Source organism: Physeter macrocephalus, chromosome 8, assembly GCF_002837175.3.
Source record: "Physeter macrocephalus isolate SW-GA chromosome 8, ASM283717v5, whole genome shotgun sequence".
Taxonomy (NCBI): Eukaryota; Metazoa; Chordata; class Mammalia; order Artiodactyla; family Physeteridae; genus Physeter; species Physeter macrocephalus.
The window spans coordinates 110,300,455-110,321,876 of NC_041221.1; the positions used below are offsets into that span (position 1 = coordinate 110,300,455).

General features: G+C 37.9%; 1 protein-coding gene across 6 annotated transcripts in view; it reads right to left on the reverse strand.

The window, feature by feature from the left end:
- APC (APC regulator of WNT signaling pathway) overlaps positions 1-21,422 on the reverse strand; it is a 150,857-nt gene that overhangs the window by 127,458 nt on the left and 1,977 nt on the right. Inside the window, exon 2 of one of the 6 annotated variants that reach the window (XM_055086707.1) lies at positions 19,061-19,170. The exons of the other annotated variants lie outside the window; for them this stretch is intronic. The gene's annotated coding sequence lies outside the window, so the exon portion shown is untranslated. The remainder of the gene's footprint in view (positions 1-19,060; positions 19,171-21,422) is intronic. 6 annotated transcript variants of the gene reach the window in all.

The following is a 21,422-nucleotide window of genomic DNA, read 5'->3' on the forward strand; positions in this document are numbered from 1 at the left end:
ATGAGGCCACCATCACCCTGATACCAAAACCAGACAAAGATGTCACAAAGAAAGAAAACTACAGGCCAATATCACTGATGAACATAGATGCAAAAATCCTCAACAAAATACTAGCAAACAGAATCCAACAGCACATTAAAAGGATCATACAGTGTGATCAAGTGGGGTTTATCCCAGGAATGCAAGGATTCTTCAATATACGCAAATCAACCAACGTGATACACCATATTAACAAACTGAAGGAGAAAAACCATATGATCATCTCAATAGATGCAGAGAAAGCTTTCGACAAAATTCAACACTTATTTATGATAAAAACCCTGAAGGTAGGCATAGAGGGAACTTTCCTCAACATAATAAAGGCCATATATGACAAACCCACAGCCAGCATCGTCCTCAGTGGTGAAAAACTGAAACCATTTCCACTAAGATCAGGAACAAGACAAGGCTGCCCACTCTCACCACTCTTTTCAACATAGTTTTGGAAGTTTTAGCCACAGGAGTCAGAGAAGAAAAGGAAATAAAAGGAATCTAAATCGGAAAAGAAGAAGTAAAGCTGTCACTGTTTGCAGATGACATGATACTATACATAGAGAATCCTAAGGATGCTACCAGAAAACTACTAGAGCTAATCAATGAATATGGTAAAGTAGCAGGATACAAAATTAATGCACAGAAATCTCTGGCATCTGAAAGTGAAATTAAGAAAACACTCCCATTTACCACTGCAACAAAAAGAATAAAATATCTAGGAATAAACCTACCTGAGGAGACAAAAGACCTGTATGCAGAAAATTACAAGACAGTGATGAAAGAAACTAAATATAATACTAATAGACAGAGAGATATACCATGTTCTTGGATTGGAAGAAGCAACATTGTGAAAATGACTCTACTACCCAAAGCAATCTACAGACTCAATGCAATCCCTATCAAACTACCACTGGCATTTTTCACAGAACTAGAACAAAAAATTTCACAATTTGTATGGAAACACAAAAGACCCCGAATAGCCAAAGCAATCTTGAGAACGAAAAATGGAGCTGGAGGAATCAGGCTCCCTGACTTCAGATTATACTACAAGGCTACAGTAATCAAGACAGTATGGTACTGGCACAAAAACAGAAATATAGGTCAATGGAACAGGATAGAAAGCCCAGAGATAAACCCACACACATATGGTCACCTTATCTTTGATAAAGGAGGGAAAGATATACAGTGGAGAAAAGACAGCCTCTTCAATAAGTGGTGCTGGGAAAACTGGACAGCTACATGTAAAAGTATGAAATTAGAACACTCCCTAACACCACACACAAAAATAAAATCAAAATGGGTTAAAGACCTATATGGAAGGCCAGACACTATCAAACTCTTAGAGGAAAACATAGGCAGAACACTCTATGACATAAATCACAGCAAGATCCTTTTTGACCCACCTCCTAGATAAATGGAAATAAAAACAAAAATAAACAAATGGGACCTAATGAAACTTAAAAGCTTTTGCACAGCAAAGGAAACCATAAACAAGACCAAAACACAACCCTCAGAATGGGAGAAAATATTTGCAAATGAAGCAACTGACAAAGGATTAATCTCCAAAATTTACAAGCAGCTCACACAGCTCAATACTGAAAAAACAAACAACCCAATCCAAAAGTGAACAGAAGACCTAAACAGACATTTCTCCAAAGAAGATATACAGATTGCCAACAAACACATGAAAGAATGCTCAACATCATTAATCATTAGAGAAATGGAAATCAGAACTACAATGAGGAGCTTCCCTGGTGGCACAGGGGTTGAGAGTCCGCCTGCTGATGCAGGGGACATGGTTCGTGCCCCGGTCCGGGAAGATCCCACATGCTGCGGAGCGGCTAGGCCTGTGAGCCATGGCCGCTGAGTCTGCGTGTCCGGAGCCTGTGCTCTGCAACAGGAGAGGCCACAACAGTAACAGGCCCGTGTACCGCAAAACAAACAAACAAACAAACAAAAAAAACTACAATGAGATATCATCTCACACTGGTCAGAATACAGAGGGAGGCCCGCATACCACAAAAAAAAAACAAACAAAAAAAAATCTAGAAACAATAAATGCTGCAGAGGGTGTGGAGAAAAGGGAACACTCTTGCACTGCTTGTGGGAATGTTAATTGGTACAGCCACTATGGAGAACAGGATGGAGGTTCCTTAGAAAACTACAAATAGAACTACCATATGATCCAGCAATCCCACTACTGGGCATATACCCTGAGAAAACCATAATTCAGAAAGATTCATGTACCAAAATGTTCACTGCAGCTCTATTTACAATAGCCAGGACATGGAAGCAACCTAAGTGTCCATCAACAGATGAATGGATAAAGAAGATGTGGCACATATATACAATGGAATAAGACAAATACCATATGCTAACACATATATATGGAATCTAAGAAAAAAAAATGTCATGAGAACCTAGGGGAAAGACGGGAATAAAGACACAGACCTCCTAGAGAATGGATTTGAGGATATGGGGAGGGGGAAGGGTAAGCTGTGACAAAGTGAGAGAGTGGCATGGACATATATACACTACCAAACGTAAAATAGCTAGCTAGTGGGAAGCAGCCACATAGCACAGGGAGACCAGCTCGGTGCTTTGTGACCACTTAGAGGGCTGGGATAGGGAGGGTGGGAGGGAGGGAGATGCAAGAGGGAAGAGGTATGGGAACATATGTATATGTATAACTGATTCACTTTGTTATAAAGCAGAAACTAACACACCATTGTAAAGTAATTATACTCCATAAAGATGTTAAAAAACAAAAAATCTCAATTTCCAAAGTTTCAGTCTCTGAAGCATACTTCCTATCCCTCTACTGTACGCTACCATCTCCAAATACAACATTCTTTTACCTCACTGGCTTCTTCAGTCCAATGTTCTCACCAATTTTCACTATCACTTTCATCTTTACTTTCTTCCTTAGACCCAACAATAGCCATTCCCTTTCACTCAAACCCCTTATTGTTCTCTCCCTCTATTACATTTACCTGGTAAAACCCCAAATCTGGTTGAACTGAATGAACTATTCCACTTTTGCATGCCTTCATCAGGGCAGGTGTGTGTGTGTGTGTGTGTGTGTGTGTGTGTGTGTGTGTGTGTGTGTGTGTGTGTGTGTGTGTGTGTTGGGGAGAGTGGGGGTGGGGGAATGATCAGATAATAGGGGCTGGCTGGTTTCATTTAAATTCACAACTATAAACGTGGAAGAATATTTAACACCGCCTGGCAGCTCTACTGTGTTTTCTATGAAGTCTGCTTTCTCACTACTTGAGTTAACTTATTCTTTTTTTTTTTTTTTTTTTTTTTTTTTTTGCGGTACACGGGCCCCTCCCTGCCGTGGCCTCTCGCGTTGCGGAGCACAGGCTCCGGACGCGCAGGCTCAGCGGCCATGGCTCACGGGCCCAGCCGCTCCGCGGCACGAAACACCAGGAACAATACAGATAGTTGTTATTGTTTTAAAGAAATGGTCTTTATACTTTTTTTTTTTTTTTTTTGTGGTATGCGGGCCTCTCACTGTCGTGGCCTTTCCCGTTGAGGAGCACAGGCTCCGGATGCACAGGCTCCGTGGCCATGACTCATGGGCCCTGCCGCTCCGCGGCATCTGGGATCTTCCCGGACCAGGACACAAACCTGTGTCCCCTGCATCGGCAGGCGGACTCTCAACCACTGCGCCACCAGGGAAGCCCCCTTGAGTTAACTTCTTTACACCTTTTTTCTGTCCTCAAACCTGTAACATCTATTTTCCTACCTATGCCACTCTCAGTTGAAGACCTACTTCATTCCATTAAAGAGAAATTCCCTCATATTTCCCTACCATGCCTACACTGCTTCTCTCCTATTAAAATAGAAAAAGCATCCCTGCTCCTATCAAAGACCAATACCTTACTTGGGCAATGCAGTCCAGCTAATCAAGAAAACCTTTGATTAGCCCCTCTCTCTCCTGTGTAATCAGTTTCTCCTTCTCTACTGGATCATTATCATGAACACACAAACATGCTCTAATATTATTCATCTTTACAAATTCCTCTCCTGACCTTAGCTCCCCTCCATGCACCCCCTCCACTAGATATGACCATTTCTTTGTTCTATTCACAGCCAAACCTCTTGATCTAGTGGCCTTCATTTCCTGTCTCTATTTTCTCACCTCTAATTCACTCTTTAACCCACCCTAATCCTAAACAGTCTCCTGAAGCTCAAATCAAGGTCACCAATGACCACCATGTGGCCAAATTCCATTGCCCTCATCTTAGTACAATAACCTCTTAGTAAAATTAGACCAAGCAGATCACTCTTTTCTACCTGAAGTAGATGTCTTCTCTTGGGCTCTAGTGACATTATTCTCCTGGTTTTCCTCCTCCCTCTAATTTCCTTTATTAGTTCTGCCTCTTCACTAGTCTTCTAAAACATGAGTGCCTCAGGGCTTGTACCAGGACTGCTTTCTCTCTTCACTGTTTTCTCACCTACTCCCAAGGCTTTTAACCATCATCTATATGATGTTAAATCTCAAATTTGTATCTCCATCCTAACCCCCTTCTGTGAATATCCAACTATCTATTTGATTATTTCACTTTGATATTTGAGACATTTAAACTAAACAGATACTTGATCCACAAATCTTCCTGTCCTCTCCCTACCAGACTTAAATCTTCAAATTCTTACTCCTCTAAAGATTTCTCTCAAAAACAACACAAAAGGCAATTTTTTTTTCTCTTACAGTGTCAGCCTTATTCTTCCATACTATTCCAGCAGCGTAAGTATGCCAGCACCTAAAATCTCTGAAGACTATAGTCGGAATTCATTACTTTGTGAATGAAAGATTCCCTATATCCAGTCAGGTTTCTGAATGACACCTGGATCCAATGCCTAGATTAAAGCAGTAACATCAATAGAAGGCAGTGAAGATTTCAGCACTGTGTTAAAGCTTGAGGATGTATCCTACAATTTCTAAGAGGAAGCCAGAATTAGTATCTTCAGATATTCCCAGATTATGTGAGTTTTGTTCTTATCAGGCATTAAACATAATAAAAAATAAATCATTGTGAAAACCTTGGCAATCAAAGAGGCATTTTCCTGAGCAATGCATAAATAATAGAAAGGTGTGCAGCATTCTAAAAGCCTTACTTTTTTTTGCATAAAGTCACCTTGAGATTACCATAAACACCAAATATAAGATTGCTGATCCAATACTTATTTAAATGGGGGGTGGGGCTATGGTTGGGAAGTACCAGAGCCACTTTCCAAGATTATCCCTAATGATCTTTAAATTCTGCTATTCAAGCCTTTGTACAGTGCTCTCCCATGCTGAACAGAGCTGACGTGTGTGACCAGTAAAACACTGCAGAAGTGTGTGACTTCTGAGGCTAGGTCATAAAAGACATTGTAGCTTCTACCCTTGGTCTCCTGAATTGCTTACTCTGGAGCCAGCCTCTGTGTTATAAGGATACTCAGGTAACCTTATGGAAAGGCCAACATGGGGCCCAAACCACTAACAACTTGCCAGCCAAATGAGTGAGTGACGTTAGAAGCAGATCCTCTAGCCCCAGTCAACATTTGCTGCTCATGTAGACAGGGAATAAGCAAAACACACAGATTCTCTTACCTTACCGTGACCCACAATGGAAATTCCTCACAACCACCTTCTTTGGTAGCTAGCAAATGAGCCATCCTTGTCAGATTTCTCTGAATTATCTTCAATCATGGGGCTGCTTTTGTTAAACTCCAAACCAGTAGGATTTCCACACTGAAGTACTGGATAATCAGATTGAAGTAGAAAGCTTTTTATCCTCTTCCAGTATCTGCTTTGTAATTTTTGAAGTGAAAAACTGTTCTGGAGCTTGAATGAGTTATCATTATAATTTAAAATTCTTAAGTATGTCATGTTCCAGAATGCTACTTTTTGATGAAAGCACAAATTAGACTTTACCACAATAATATATATTTGCCCTTCTAAAGAATATCCAACAGCTATGTTTGTGAGATTTGGGTTTCTGTGGACTGTAGTTTGAAAAGCTAAACAAGAAACCGGTAACAGCGACTGCCTCTGTGCAGGGGATGTGTGCAACTAAGGAACAGGGGTAGGAAATTTATTTTCATTTCTTTTCATTTTCTCTTGTACTTTTTGAAATGTATACTACATGCATGTAACATCTGCTCAAGGATATAAATTTTAAAGTCTCTTTTCCTGACAAAGCTACATTTTTTAATGTTTAAAATAAGAGAAACATAAAACAACTTCAGTACTTATTCAAAATCTTGCTCATGACTTTTTTTTTTTTTTTTTTTTTGTGGTACGCGGGCCGCTCACTGTTGGGGTCTCTCCCGTTGCGGAGCACAGGCTCCGGACACGCAGGCTCAGCGGCCATGGCTCACGGGCCCAGCCGCTCCGCGGCATGTGGGATCTTCCTGGACCAGGGCACGAACCCACGTCCCCTGCATCGGGGCGGGGGGGGGACTCTCAACCACTGCGCCCTATGCTCAGGGAAGCCCTATGCTCATTACTTTTTAAAGTGTACCAAGTAAGACATTATCTCAGTATCTTACTAGTGCCTACATTTAGGTTTGAGGCCAAGAAGCACATTACATGTTACAACTCCGGAAACAACCAAGAAGATATGATAAGAAACAATCTGGCTTTAATAACATAAAAGAGAAATATGATTTTTAAACTTGTGTATGTAGATCTGCCTTAGAAAAGTTATGACAGTTGTTCCCTATATCACTTCAGAAAAATATTTGAAAAAAAGCATAGTTAAAACGTTGTATGGGGCTTCCCTGGTGGCACAGTGGTTAAGAATCCGCCTGCCAATGAAGGGGACATGGGTTTGAGCCCTGGTCCGGGAAGATCCCACATGCCGCGGAGCAACAAAGCCCATGCGCCACACTGCTAAGCCTGCACTCTAGAGCCTGTGAGCCACAACTACTGAAGCCCAAGCGCCTAGAGCCCGTGCTCCTCAACAAGATAAGCCACTACAATGAGAAGCCTGCGCACCACAATGAAGAGTAGCCCCTGCACCGCAATGAAGAGTAGCCCCCGTTCGCCACAACTAGAGAAAGCATGTGTGCAGCAACGAAGACCCAACGCAGCCTAAATAAACAAACAAACAAACGTAGTATGTCCTCATTTCGTGGATGAAAAAGCTAAATCACAGGAAGGTCAAGTGATTTGTCCTGATCTAGTTAAAGGCCGAGCCAGACTTGAATCCAGGTTTCATTTTCCACTGAAAAAAAGTAAATTACTTCTGATTTAGAAACCTAAATATATTTACTTTTAACAAAGAGATGTCTTCCTGTGCCACTGGTTGGTCCTTAATTTCAATTAAAAAATGGACAAATATAATGAGACATAAGTGTCAGATATGAAGAAAACTGTGTAAAATACCCCAAACTTAAATTAAATGATGAATATAGGTAACCTAACTAATAAAATCAGAAGCCTCCACTACTAGGTTTACAGAGTGCCTTACGCAACTTCATTAAGAACCAATTAAAAGCCAAATAAAAGATTTTAATTTGCAACTCAGCAATTGTGAGACAGATTAGAACAGAATTTTTAAAAATTACATACAATAATCTACTTTTTTCAGGAATATAGTAAAGCAGTATACCAAACACTGCTTACAGAAGATGAGAAGAAGCCTTTTCCCCATTCAACTATTCTTTTCAATTCCTTACATTTTGGCAAGAAAACTGTTATGGTTCAAGTCCAGTCCTCAAGGTCCTAATAATAATATTTAATTAGCTGATTGTTATCAGAATTGAGATTAAAAACTTTTTGTCAAAGACTTAACTGTACACTAAATGAAGAATCTCATTAGTCCAATATAAGTAATAGGAAATCACAGCATGTGGCAACTCATCATAAAATATTAAGTTGTGGAAAAAAATTCTACCAATATGTACTTCCAACAGATAGAATGTAAATTATTCTATAAAAGTGAAGCAAAGCTGGATTTTAAAGCTGGTATAACACATTATATTGGTACAACAGAACTGATTTTTCTCCCACATGACTTTTGGTTTTTGAGTAAGCATTAAATTTCTGTGAAAATTCAAACTTAGTTTTAACTGAGACCCAACTCAGTAATTCATTAGAATAATGTGATATAAGTGAGCACATAATTGAGCACTAAATGAGCACATAACTAAAATACATTTGTATATTTTGTCCAGTGTGACATTTTTCTAACCAGAGTTTATATTCTTAACTGATAGCTAATAACATCTTTCAGTGATACTAATATGTAACTTGACGTTTGTTAGAGAAGGCAGAGGAAAAACTCTTGTGTCAGAACTCCAAAGCCATACAAGAAATGCCATTGAAATATTAGAAAAGATATCAGCATCTCTGAAATGAAACTAGAGCAAAGACAGAAGAAATGAAAGAATGACTACAGTGAGAAGAGAAAACGCCCTAGGCCTAATTAAACAGAGGTACTAAAATCAGGCTCTAATGAACATGGATGAATACAACAGAGAAGATGTGTGGCAAGCATTGTAAGATTTTGGAAACAAGTTATTTAACAATGACTAAATATGCTAAATGTGTTACCATAGTAGAACAGTGTCATTCATCCATTGTCTTAAGTACTTACTCTAACATAAGAGTTGCTTTACAGGTGATATTATTGAAGTAAAAATCTCCAGAAAATATATGTAAGAGTCCAACTCAGGAACAGCACAGACATTAACAAATGCTGAGATTGAATACCGAGACAGACACACCTGAGTTTAGTCACAGACAGCAAACTTTACAAAATTAAACACTAGAGTCACGAATTGAGTTTAGGAAGTATAAAATTAATTGCATTTGCAATAAACATGTGGCTAATCAAGATGCATTAATATCTTAACAGATCTTAATAGTTACAGATAAATCATCATCTTATTTATGTCTGGTATAGCTAATGGAATCATCTGGCTGAAAAGAACCTCAAGAAACTATGATGAGGAAGAGATCTGGGTATCAGTTCAGTGTAACTTTAGGCAAATGAAGTCATCCAGACTACCTCAGGCCTCTGTTTTCACATATTTAAAAAGGGAAAGGGGCGCACATGAGAGAATTGATTCCTAAAATTCTCTGTCACCTCATTTCACCCTTCACTTTTCTGAAGGGAAGTAAGCAAACCAAAAACAACCACTGTTTAAATCTAACATAGCAGGGAAGTGAAGGAACTATAATTAACAAGAATCTTCAACTTATTTTCTTTTAGCAGAGAGAAAAAAAGAAAGAATCAAGTAAACAAATACAAGACGTCTAGGTTTCCTTAAAAGAGAACTGCTTTTGTATTTTGTTGATGCACCAATGTAATCACAAAGTGATGGATGGCATTTCATATTAAGAGCTGTGATTAACATCAAATGTGTCTTTAAAATAAAAATATATTGGTATGTTATACTAAATTTTCAACATCCTTGCAACCACAGAAAAGAGCCAATTTATGTAAAGACCAATTTAGTTTGTCTAGTGTGATTTCTAACCTGTGTTTAACCTCCTATTTAATAGATTTAATCTCAGAAATCAAATGCAAATTGTACCTATAATATTTTAAATAGATGTGAGTAAAAAGATTCAGAAGTTATATTCTGTCCCTGAGGTATACCAAAAAATATTTTAAAAAATTAAAATAAAACATGACATACAGAGAGATATTGCATTAATTATTAGAAATGCGCCCCACTTCCAACAGAAATACTAAAGACAAATTTGTTTGCAGTCCCTCCTCAGTTCAGAGCATTCTCCCTCCCTCTTCACACATCTCCACTTCAAAAATGTTCACTTTGTATTCTCTTTGCTCACACAAAGGACAATTCCTACCCCAAAGCACTACCCACATAATACAAGTATTTCTGACTTCTCCCATCAAATAAAATACCGTCTGCCTCCTTCTTCTGCAGCTTTGCAAAGTAATAAGGACTGAAGATTATTGCAACACATGTTAAAGTGTTAAAAGGCAACCATACCTTAATGTTTACCTTTCCCAGGTATCTCATTTGTACCACAAAATGTGTGTTAAAACAAAGGAATGACTAACATAGAAATGTCAAGTTCTCCCTGAACAGTTAGTCAAAGAAATAGTTGGACTTCCACTTGTAAACGTAGCAAACTACACAATTCAGACCAACTATCCTTTTGATGTCAACTTAAAAAGTTAGACAAAATATTAAAATAATCTTAAAACCATCAAATAACTACCAGCATAGTGAGGAATGAATCACTAGTTCAAATTTACCAGAAGTCAAAAACTCCGAAAGGTAAGCTCAGCTTTTTTGTGTGTGACTGTGTCTATTTTTTTTTTGAATTTCTGATTTTTATTTAATTTATTTTTTAAACAGCAGGTTCTTATTAGTTATCTATTTTATACATATTAGTGTATACATGTCAATCCCAATCTCCCAATTCATCACACCACCACCTCCCCCACATCGTCACTTTCCCCACTTGGGTCCATACATTTGTTCTCTACAGGTAAGCTCAGCTTTTGCCTTTTGTGGGTTTGCCAATAAAAAAGTATTTAAGAGGCTGAGCTTTATAATTTGTTGCCTGCCTTGCAGGACTGGGGGACAAAAGTCAGAGTCTGGGACCCACTGAAGGTAAGGATGATAATAAAAATGCCCTTGTCTTTGGGCTGGGACTCCAAAGGGATGCACCCTAAGAAGAGTAACAAAGAACCAGATGGTGGTCCAGAAAAGGTAAACATTTGAAATTGGATTAAGATGGTCTCATATTCTTCGCAATAGCAAATGAAAATCTTCTCTAGAGAAAAATTCACTTCATTTTATACATCAAATTATTTCTAAAACAGACAAGAGAATCAAACCCACAGAATCTTAACAATATTGGAATCATAAGACACAGACTGAAAAATAACTATGCTTACTACATTCAAGGGTATAAAAGTTGAGCTTCACTATTTTTGCTTGAAACTGAAAACTATAAAAAGTGACATGGTAGATTTGAAAAAGAACCAAATAAAAATTCCAGTACTGAAAAAAACACCAATCCACACATTCATGAAGCCCTAAGAATCCAATGCCTAATCACAGCATAATAGAACAACAGAAAACCAAAGACAAAGATAAAAATCTTAAAAGCATCCAAAGGAAAATGTCAGATTTTTTTTTAAGGAAAATGAGACACAAAGAGCTGAGGATTCAACAGCAATCAATGTGCTGAAATAAAGTAACCACCAACTTACCATGTACTGAAATAGTTGCTAAACTAGAATTTTGTACCTAGCAAAAATATCCTTCAAGAATGAGGTAAAATAAAGACATTTCCAGGCAAACAGACTAAAGGAAATTCTAAAGAGTGTGTTTCACAGTCCTCAAGATCAAGGAAAATGGCCCTAAATAGAAGATCACAGGAAACGTAACGACATGGTAGACACACGCACTAACCTGAACTGAATATGGACGGTATAAAACAATAACAACAACGAGAAAGAGAATAAATAAGAATGAATTAAAATGTACAACAATACTATATAAGTAGGGCTGCAAGTAAATATAATTAAAGTGTATCATCTGAGAAGAGGATAAAGGCATTAATTAACATTAGGCTTTATAAAATGCATACTGTATTTCTTTTTTTTTTTTTTTTTTTTTGTGGTATGCGGGCCTCCCTCTGTTGTGGCCTCTCCCGTTGCAGAGCACAGGCTCCGGACGCGCAGGCCCAGCGGCCATGGCTCACGGGCCCAGCCGCTCCGCGGCATGTGGGATCCTCCCAGACCGGGGCGCGAACCCGGTTCCCCTGCATTGGCAGGCGGACGCGCAACCACTGCGCCACCAGGGAAGCCCTGTATTTCTTGAATAACTAGTAACAGAAGAGAAAAAGAGGTCATAATTTCCAAATAATAAGGGGAAAAATGTAAAATGACAGAATAGCCACCTCATCTAGATGGCAAGAAAGTAGAGAAAGAGGAACAATTAACAAATAAGGCAGACATAAAGTACATGATAAGATAGGAGATTTAAACCCAATCACGTCACAGGAGACACATCTAAAACGTAATACAGAAAGACTGGAAGTAAAAGAATGGAAACAGATAAACCATGCAAACAATAATAAAAAGAAAGCTGGTACTGTTGTATCAATCCCAGACAAACTAGACCTTAATGCAAAAAGTACTTTCAGAATAAAAGAGAAATACTTCATAATGTTAAGTCACTAAGAAGATATAACCATTACACATTTCTACCCATCTACTAACACTGTCTGAAATATATAAAGCAAAAGTTGAGAGAATACAAGGGGAAAAATCCACAATCATAAATGGGATATTTTAACACAGGCTTGTCTGTAACTAATACAAGCAAACAAAGGTCATTAATGATCCTGAAGATTTGAAATACGGGACTGACAAGCATGACCTAATGGAAATATACAGAACACCAAATTCAATAACGGCAGAGGAAGAAAAAGATAATATACTGGGCCATAGTGTAGTTCTCAAATTTTAAAGGTCTGAAGCCAGACCTCTGAAACACTGAAAGTGTTCTCTGATTACATTGTTATATTGTTAGAAATAAGGAACAAATTCAAAAATAATCAGAAAACCTCTATGTGTTCAGAAATTGAGAAATATAATACTTTCAACTTATCCAAAAGTCAAAGTAGACACCAATGAAAATTAGAAAACATTTTTAAGTGAATTATAAAAGTACTACATATTAAAATTTGAATAATAGAGCTAGCTAAAACAGTGCTTAGAGGGAAATGCTTAACCTTAAATGCATATATTTAAAAGGAATAAATGCTGAAAAATAGTGATCTACAAGAACTTAGCAAAAGAGCAAAAAAGTAAATCCCAAAAAAGTAGAAGGAAGGAAATAAAGAGCAGAAATCAATGCAATAGAGAACAAATATATAATTTTTAAAAAAGGATCAGCAAGATTCAAACTTTGGTTCTTTTGAAAGACTACTAAATCTCCAGACTTATAAAAGAAAAACGTACATATAGCCTACAGCAGACATGAGAAGGTAATTCTTTCCTGCAGTCATTAAATGGATAATGATATTTATTATAAACAATTTTATGCCAGTAAATTTAGAAGTTTAGATGAAAAAGACAACCTCTTGGGGGGAAATACCAAAATAATCAAGAAACAGAAAACCTGAATAGGCTTAAAAAATGAGAAATCAAATTAGTAATTAAAAACCTTTCTGGGACTTCCCTGGTGGTGCAGTGGTTAAGAATCTGCCTGCCAATGCAGGGGACACAGGTTCGATCCCTGGGCTGGGAAGATCCCACATGCCACGGAGCAACTAAGCCTGTGCGCCACAACTATTGAGCCTGCGCACCACAACTACTGAGCCCACGTGCCACAACTACTGAAGCCCACGCACTCTACGGCCCGTGTGTTGCAACTACTGAGACTGTGTGCTGCAACTACTGAAGCCCGCGCGCCTAGAGCCCATGCTCCGTAACAAGAGAAGCCACTGCAATGAGAAGCCCACACACTGCAACGAAGAGTAGCCCCCACTCACCGCAACTAGAGAAAGCCCACGCACAGCAACGAAGACCCAATGCAGCCAAAAAATAAATTAAAAATTAAAAAAATATATTGGAATAAAGAAAGCAAAAATGGTAAAATAAACATAAATCATATATTAAATAAAATAAATAAAAACCTTCCCACAAATTAAATTCCCAGCCCAGATGGCTTCTCTGCCAGATCCCCGCAAAAATTTAATGAAAAAATAATTCTAGTCCTACACAAACTTTTCCAGAATAGAAAATGAGGGTCAGCTCATTTTACAAGGCTAGCAAAATGCTGACTGTTGATTTCAAATCCTGACAAGGACAATATAGGCCACGTCACTCGTGAACACTGATGCAAAACCTTCAGCAAAATATTAACAAACTGAATCCAGAAATATATAAAAAGAATAATACGGTAAAACCAAATTAGGTTTATCTCAGGAATCAGGTTAGGCTTAGCATTTTAAATAATATATAATTCAATATATTAACATAGTGAAGGAGAAAACTCATATGGCAATGAAAAGCTTCAACAGCAACGAAAAAAGCATTAAATTCAAACCAACAGAACAAAACACAAAATTCTTAGTAAACTAGGTATAGGAGCAAACTTCTTTAACATGATAAAGGTTTTCACAAAAACAAAACAAAACAGAAAACAAACATTCAGCAAACATACTTGGAGTGAAAGAGTAAAAGCTTTCTCTTTTGAGATCAGGAACCAGAAGGGAGAGTAGCTCTGGGATGATGGCAGTGCTCTATTTCTTGACCAGAATAATGACTTCACGTGTGTTTACAGTAACACGTTAAGTTCATGTTATGTTTTATGTACACTTTGAAATATATGTTAAAAACAAAAAAGAAAGAAATACTTGGAGATGAACAAAAGGTTGACCTAGGCTATCACTCAAGCTCAGCAACTCTGTAGGTTACTAATTTTTTCCCTGTTATGATTACCGTACTTTCAAACCACTTAACATTTATTGGGCCTATAAGACATTGTACAATTTGGCAATATGTATCATAAACCTTAAAAATGTTTAATTGAATAAGGCCATGAAGGCTTATCCAGTAACTCCATCATCTATGAGCCTATCCTAAGGAAAAAGACCAAGATAAAAGAGAAAAAAAATCCATAATGTGTTAAGATGTTCATTGCTCATATGATAATAAAATAGAAAACAACTAAATAACCAACTACAGGAAATAGTTAAGAAAAATAATTTTTATAATGGGATTATTACACAGTCAATAAAAATAAGATTTACAAAATATTCCAAGAAATGTATATAACCTAAATTTTTAAAAATTTGAGATATATACACATGTTTATACTATAAAGAGGGGAAAAGTGCTGGGCACAGGCAAAGGAGAAAATGAGAGAGAGAGGGAGGGAGGGTAGGGAAAGAGGGAGGGAAGGGATGGGAGAGACAAAAACTACACTGGTTTTCTTCATATGATAAGCTTATGAATGTCATCTGTACTTTTTTTTAATCTGTACTTTTTATTGCATTTCCTGAATTTTCTTTAATGACTACATAAAAATTTAGTAATGGGGTATATAAGAACTGAAAAAGGGGCTTCCCTGGTGGCGCAGTGGTTAAGAATCCACCTGCCAATGCATGGGACGCAGGTTCAAGCCCTGGTCCAGGAAGATGCCACATGCCGCGGAGCAAATGGGCCTGTATGCCCACAACTGCTGAGCCTGTGCTCTAGAGCCTGCGAGCCACAACTACGGAGCCACAACTACTGAGGCCCATGCACCTAGAGCCCGTGCTTTGCAACAAGAGAAGCCACCACGATGAGAAGCCTGCGCACTGCAACGAAGAGTCGCCCCCGCTCACTGCAACTAGAGAAAACCTGCACGCAGCAACGAAGACACAACACAGCCAAAAAAAAGAACTGAAGAAAATAATCACAAATCTAAAGTATCCTAAATATTAAAAAAAAGTTACTTTAAAATATAACTTTAATATTTCAATTTTTATCTCAGTATGATTTTATTCAGATAAATTATTTTCTAACATTTAAATTGTGTAGTCTATGATATGCTAATTACTTAGAACAGAGATAATTTCTAATTATTTAATATTTAAAATATTATAACTTTAATTAGATCCCCAAAGATATATCATCTCCAATTTTCTTGCTAATAACATTCCCATAATTGTAAACCAGTTTGCTCCTTGACAGCTAAACGAGAAAATGATCCACAAACAGGCTTCAAGTAGTTATTGCTATAAAAACAAAATAACTGTTAGTCTCTGTATATAAGACTGTTAATGGCTCCTCAGTTTCTTGAGCAGCCATTTTTCTACCTCAGTGTTGCCAACCCTGGTATTTTCTGACCAGTTTTGAGAGATGTCGCAAGTAATCTGATATCAATCATAAAGTATAACTGTTTTTAAAGCTTTTCATTAGAAATAATAATAAATCGAAGCAAACATAAGTTTATCCCCATATGACTTACTATACTTTGCATCCCAGTATACTTTATTGAGAGAGAGAAAATACTGTAAAGATAAAGCTTACATATTGGGAATTCCACATTCACTTATTCAATGTTTACTAAACATCTATTAGAGGCCAGGAGGTAGAGGCACTGTGCTAACAACTGAAATAGAGTTGAAAATCATTAGATCACAGGGTTAAATATAACTGGCATTTTAGCATTTAAAGCCTTGAACAGACTAACCTAATCCTACTTTTCACTACTCACCCAACACAAACTGTCTTCTTTAGTTCTCTGACTTTCTTTTAAAACACTGTAGACTTTGCCTGCTGCCATACCTCTGCTCAAGCTGTTCCCCAGCCTAAATGCTTTTTTGTTCATTCACCAGCACCTTAGACTGTTCACCACAAGCCAGGCACTATGCTTGGCATGATAAAAGCCTTTGCTATCTTTTGTATCCCTTGAAGTCCAGGTCAAGTTCCACCTCTTTCTCAGAGATTTACTCACTACCCTCTCCATACTCGGGATGCTATAACTATTATTGTCCAAAACAGTAGCTCCCAATCTTCGATATAAGAACCCATTTTTAGTACCAAAATGTTTCATGAATTCCATTCTCACTCCCCAGGTGATGTCATCTGGTCCCATGGCCCTAAATACCATCTATACACTGATAATTTCCAAATGTTTCCAAATGTTCCAAATGTTTATCTCTAGCATTGAATATATATACCTATTGAATGTCTCCAGTTGGTTTATGTAATAGGTATTTCAAACCGAGCCACATCCACAACAAATCTCCTGATTTAACTTTCCAAACCTGCTTCCCACCAACCACTAACCCTTGCCCCATGGTCTCCATCTCAATAAGATATACCATCTTTCAACCAGTTGCTCATGTCAAAAAATTTGGAGTCATCCTTTATTTCTCTTTCCCTCACACTCCACATCAATTCCATCAATGAATTCTCATTACTTTACTTTCTAAATATATCACAAATCTGACCACTTCTCTGGCCCTCCACCACGACAACCCTGCCCAAGCACCATATCTCCAACCTAGATTACTGTAAGATTTTCCTAACTGGTCTTCCTGCTTCCATTCTTGCCTCATACAATCAATTTTCTACACATAGCCAGAGTAAACCTCTCAAAAAACAAGTCAAACCTGGATATTCCCATGCTTAACACCCTTCAATGGTTTCCATCTCACGCAATAAAATCAAGTCTTCAAATGACCTTCAAAACCCTACTTGATCTAACCTCTGTGTACTCTGTCCTACCACCTGTTCTGCCACACTCCCCTTCTCTCTCTACTTCAGCCACACTAGCTTCCGTGTTGTTCTTCCAACATGCCAAAGACACTTACTACTATCTTAGAAGTCGCTGCTCCTCCTACCTGAACATTTTCTCCCAGATAGTTCCATGGCTTACTCCACTTCATTCAGGTCTCTCAGCTCAAAGGGCTTCTCAAAAAGCCTTCCCTCACCAACCTGGCTGAAGTAGTATCCCGTTACTTTTTATCCCCTGAAACCTATTTTATTTTACTTCAAAGCCTATTAGCTACCTGATGTGTGTGAGGGTGTGTGTGTGAGTGTGCACACATGTATAATGTCTACTGTCTCCCTCACTAACATTTAAGCTCAAAGAAAGCATAGGCTCTGTTTTGTTCCCCACTGTTGTCACATTATGTGCAAACAGCAGGCTCTCAAAAATATTTGTTGAATGAATGAACGACGGTAATTGGTTTTATTTTTGTTGAGAAAATAATGACAAAACACTACTAGAATTCAGTAAGGCTTTCAAATGAATTCATACGCAATCACAAGAGCATTACACACATACTTTGGTGGTAGAAGGAGTACAACGTTCATAATTCAAGGTTCAATAACAACTACTGAAGGAATGGGGCCTTCTTGTATTTCTCTGCCCCTTCCCATATCCTTCCTCCGTCATTCATTAATTCTTTCCATAAATGGTTACTGTGTACCACTAAGCCAGAGAATATTCTGGACATTAAGAATACAAAGATAAGTACGACAAGGTAATTCATGAGACATAAAAATAATACCCATAGAGTATGACATGTAATAGAGATATATAAGTTGTAACATAACGGAGGAAGTAATCAACAAATACTTGCAAAATCAAATGCAAAAGATATTCTTCACTTTACCTTATATATGAAATGCGGGTATTAAGTCTGAAAATGTTACAGTAATTTGCTACCATGAGATAAGCTAGCTTGAGAATGAAATCAAAACAAGGGGAATGACAGAGCAGAAAAATCACAGAGAAATTGAGCCAAGTCCTTGATGATTTCAGGCTGGATGAAGCCCTAGCTGAAGTTCAATTACAAGATCTAATCATGACTTATTATCATTTAAGCAGTTTGAATTTGGCTTTCTGTCACTTGTAATATAAGTATACAGATGAATCTCAGTGAATTCTTTCAAAAACCAAAGCATTTGCTATTTCAGTGTATAGGAGTACTACTGGCATTTTGGAAGGGACAATTCTTGTTTTGTGGGCAAACATCACAGGACACTCAGTGTACCTGGTCTCTACCTGCTAACTGTCAGTAGGACCTCACAATCACTATGACAACCAGAAATATCCCCATATATTTCCAAATACCTCCCACCTCCAAGGGGAACCACAAATCTATTCCCTAATAGTTGTTATATATATATCCATTTCTCACAGTGCATGCGTAAGTGTACTTAACAACAACCTTAAAAGAACTGGGATATACCACTCAAATATCCTAATTTTATATAATAATCCAATTTTAATCAGTCATCTATGACTATCTAAATGACTGGCCAAAATCCCATGTATAGCTTATATCAACTCAGTGCTTTAAGTTTGCTAATACTATCTGAAAATTCTCATTTATTTAAGCTTACTTCTCCACACAATACTATCAAGATACGTCACTGGCATTGTTGGTTACCTTCCCTGTAGCCATTCACCTAATTTCCTTCTAGACTGAAATGCCAGATACTGGTTTTTCCAGCCCCCTTGCAACTAGGGCATAAGCATGCCAGGATGACATCTGATACAGGGCTTCAGTGAAGGGTTTACTTGCCTCATCAAGAGATGGGAGGGCAAACTTCCTCCTGTCTTTGGTGGCTATGTAAGAAAGGGATGCCTGGAGCAGAAAGAGCAACATGCAACCGTGAGCACAAAGGTCAGCAGCTGTGGATAAAGATTAAAAGCACTTGGAACCTTGATAACATCATTGTGCTGTGAAACTGACTCACCATGGAACCCTCCAACTCTGAACTTCTTTCTATGCGAGATACTGTTTAAATCACTATTAGTTCAGTATTATGTAACCTGGGGCCCAACTAATATAAGGTATGTTCAAGCTCTGATATCTGAATGAAAGTGGGAGAAGAACCAAGATGACTACAAGGTTTCAAGACTGGGTGGCTGAGAGAAAGGTGAAAAGGAAAAAGGAAATCAGGAGGAAAAGGAATATATATACCTTCACACATGCACATGTAAACACATTAGGTGAGGGTAGGTGGGTGGAAATTCAGTGTGGTATGAGATAAGCTTACATTAGTACATCTAAGGTAGAGATATATATAGCAAAGGGAAGAAGGGAAGTAGAGTTACAGCACTGAGAAACACACACACAAAAATGATGACTTACATCATTTAAAAGAGGACAGGATCACCAAGAGAACACAGTGAAAAGCAAAGAAACCCCTGAAAACGCCTGCTATCTCCCCATGATCCATTCCACCTCCCTCTCATTTTAGATGGATTTTATCCACTGATTAGGCCAATTAGAATAGTTCCATCCCTCTTGACAAAGCTATTGCGACAGACTTGGCAGCATGATCTTCTCCATTTGTTCAATCAAAGTAAAGCTTAGGACTTTTGGGAAAAGGCTAGGAGAAGAGAAGCCTTCTCTCTTTGGAAGTCAATGAAGAAGGGTTTAACACGAGCATTGCCTTTTTCTAGAAGGGAAGCCAGTCTGAGCATGAAGCCCAAACAGGAGGACAAAGTTTAGCGAAAAGCAGAAAAACAGAACCTCTGCCCTGATAACAAAGCTAAGTTTATGAACAAACTACTCTTTAAACCAATTCTACCTATGCACTTGCCAATTACCTGAGCTAATACATTTCTTTCGTTTTTAAGTCCAGTTTGCATCCTAACTGATGTAGGAAACAGCTATGTTTAGCGGGGAGAGCAAAATCAAGACAGTGCAGGAAATGCAAAGAAGTTCTCAGAGAAGTAAGAGAATCAGGAAGTACAATGCACAAGAACCAAGAAATCAGATCATTTTATTCCTATAGAATATATTTCAAAAATGGTCTAAGGAAACCAAGGATGACTGAGGAAAGGCCATTAGATTTGGTAATTAGACTGTCACAGGTGACTTAAAAAAGCAATTTCAGTGCTGAAATGGTAAAGGAAGTCAGAGTGTAAAGGAAAGAATAATTTATATTTTTAAGAACTCCATAATGTACCAAGCCCTTGGAAAGACATGTAACATGGGTTAAACTCCTTCTATTACAACTCTGTGAGGTAACTGTAACATTCTATTTTATAGATAAAGAATAGAGTCTCAGTAGTAACTTGCCCACAGACACACAGCCAGTAAATTGGTTTTAGCAGATTTCAAAACCAGATCTATGTGGCTTAAAAATCAATGTTCTTCCTACTATACCAGGCTCCTGGGATTAAAGAATAAAAATACAGTGGCACAACAGGCTCAAGATTCAGACTGGCCTCCTTGAATTGCACAGCACAGAGCACTGTATTTTGGCAGCCCTGGAAAAAGTATACATAAACATGTATACAGGCTAGAGAGGGAGAGACTGAAAAAGGAGTGATATTGGACAATTATGGAGAAAGAAAGGTGGAGAGGGATGATCGTGGACACATCTGGAGAAGGTTGCTCTTGAAAAAAAAGGAAGGACATTTCTTCTCTTGAGATATGAGTAAATAAGGAAATGATACCAAGATAGAAAAGATTATACCTCAGATGGTTAAGATTTTTCTCAGGAAAGGAAGAGTTATTTGCTATAAAAACCTTCAGGAAATAAGACAAAAAGGAACACAATCAACACTAAAGATCCAGCAGATAAGCAGAACACTAATAGGTATGGAAGCAAACCAATAGCCTCACGTAACTGTCTCTTGTATCCTTCAGGATTTCTGGGGTCAAACTGACAAAACTAGTGATGAGACTTGTTCAGGACAGAGGACTAGAAAGATAAATCTACAGAAAGTAAGAGAAGAAAGATGAATCTACAGAAAGTAAAGCATTCTAAAGCATCAATGACAGCTTGGTAAAAACTGATGACCATGGGATCCTAGTTACACGGGGAGGCAAATGAATTGCAGCAGTAGGTTAATGGGTTGAATGAACAGAGAGACAAAGAGGGGTGTTTTCCTAAAGAGAGTTAGAGGGGGAGAGAAAGAGAGAGAAA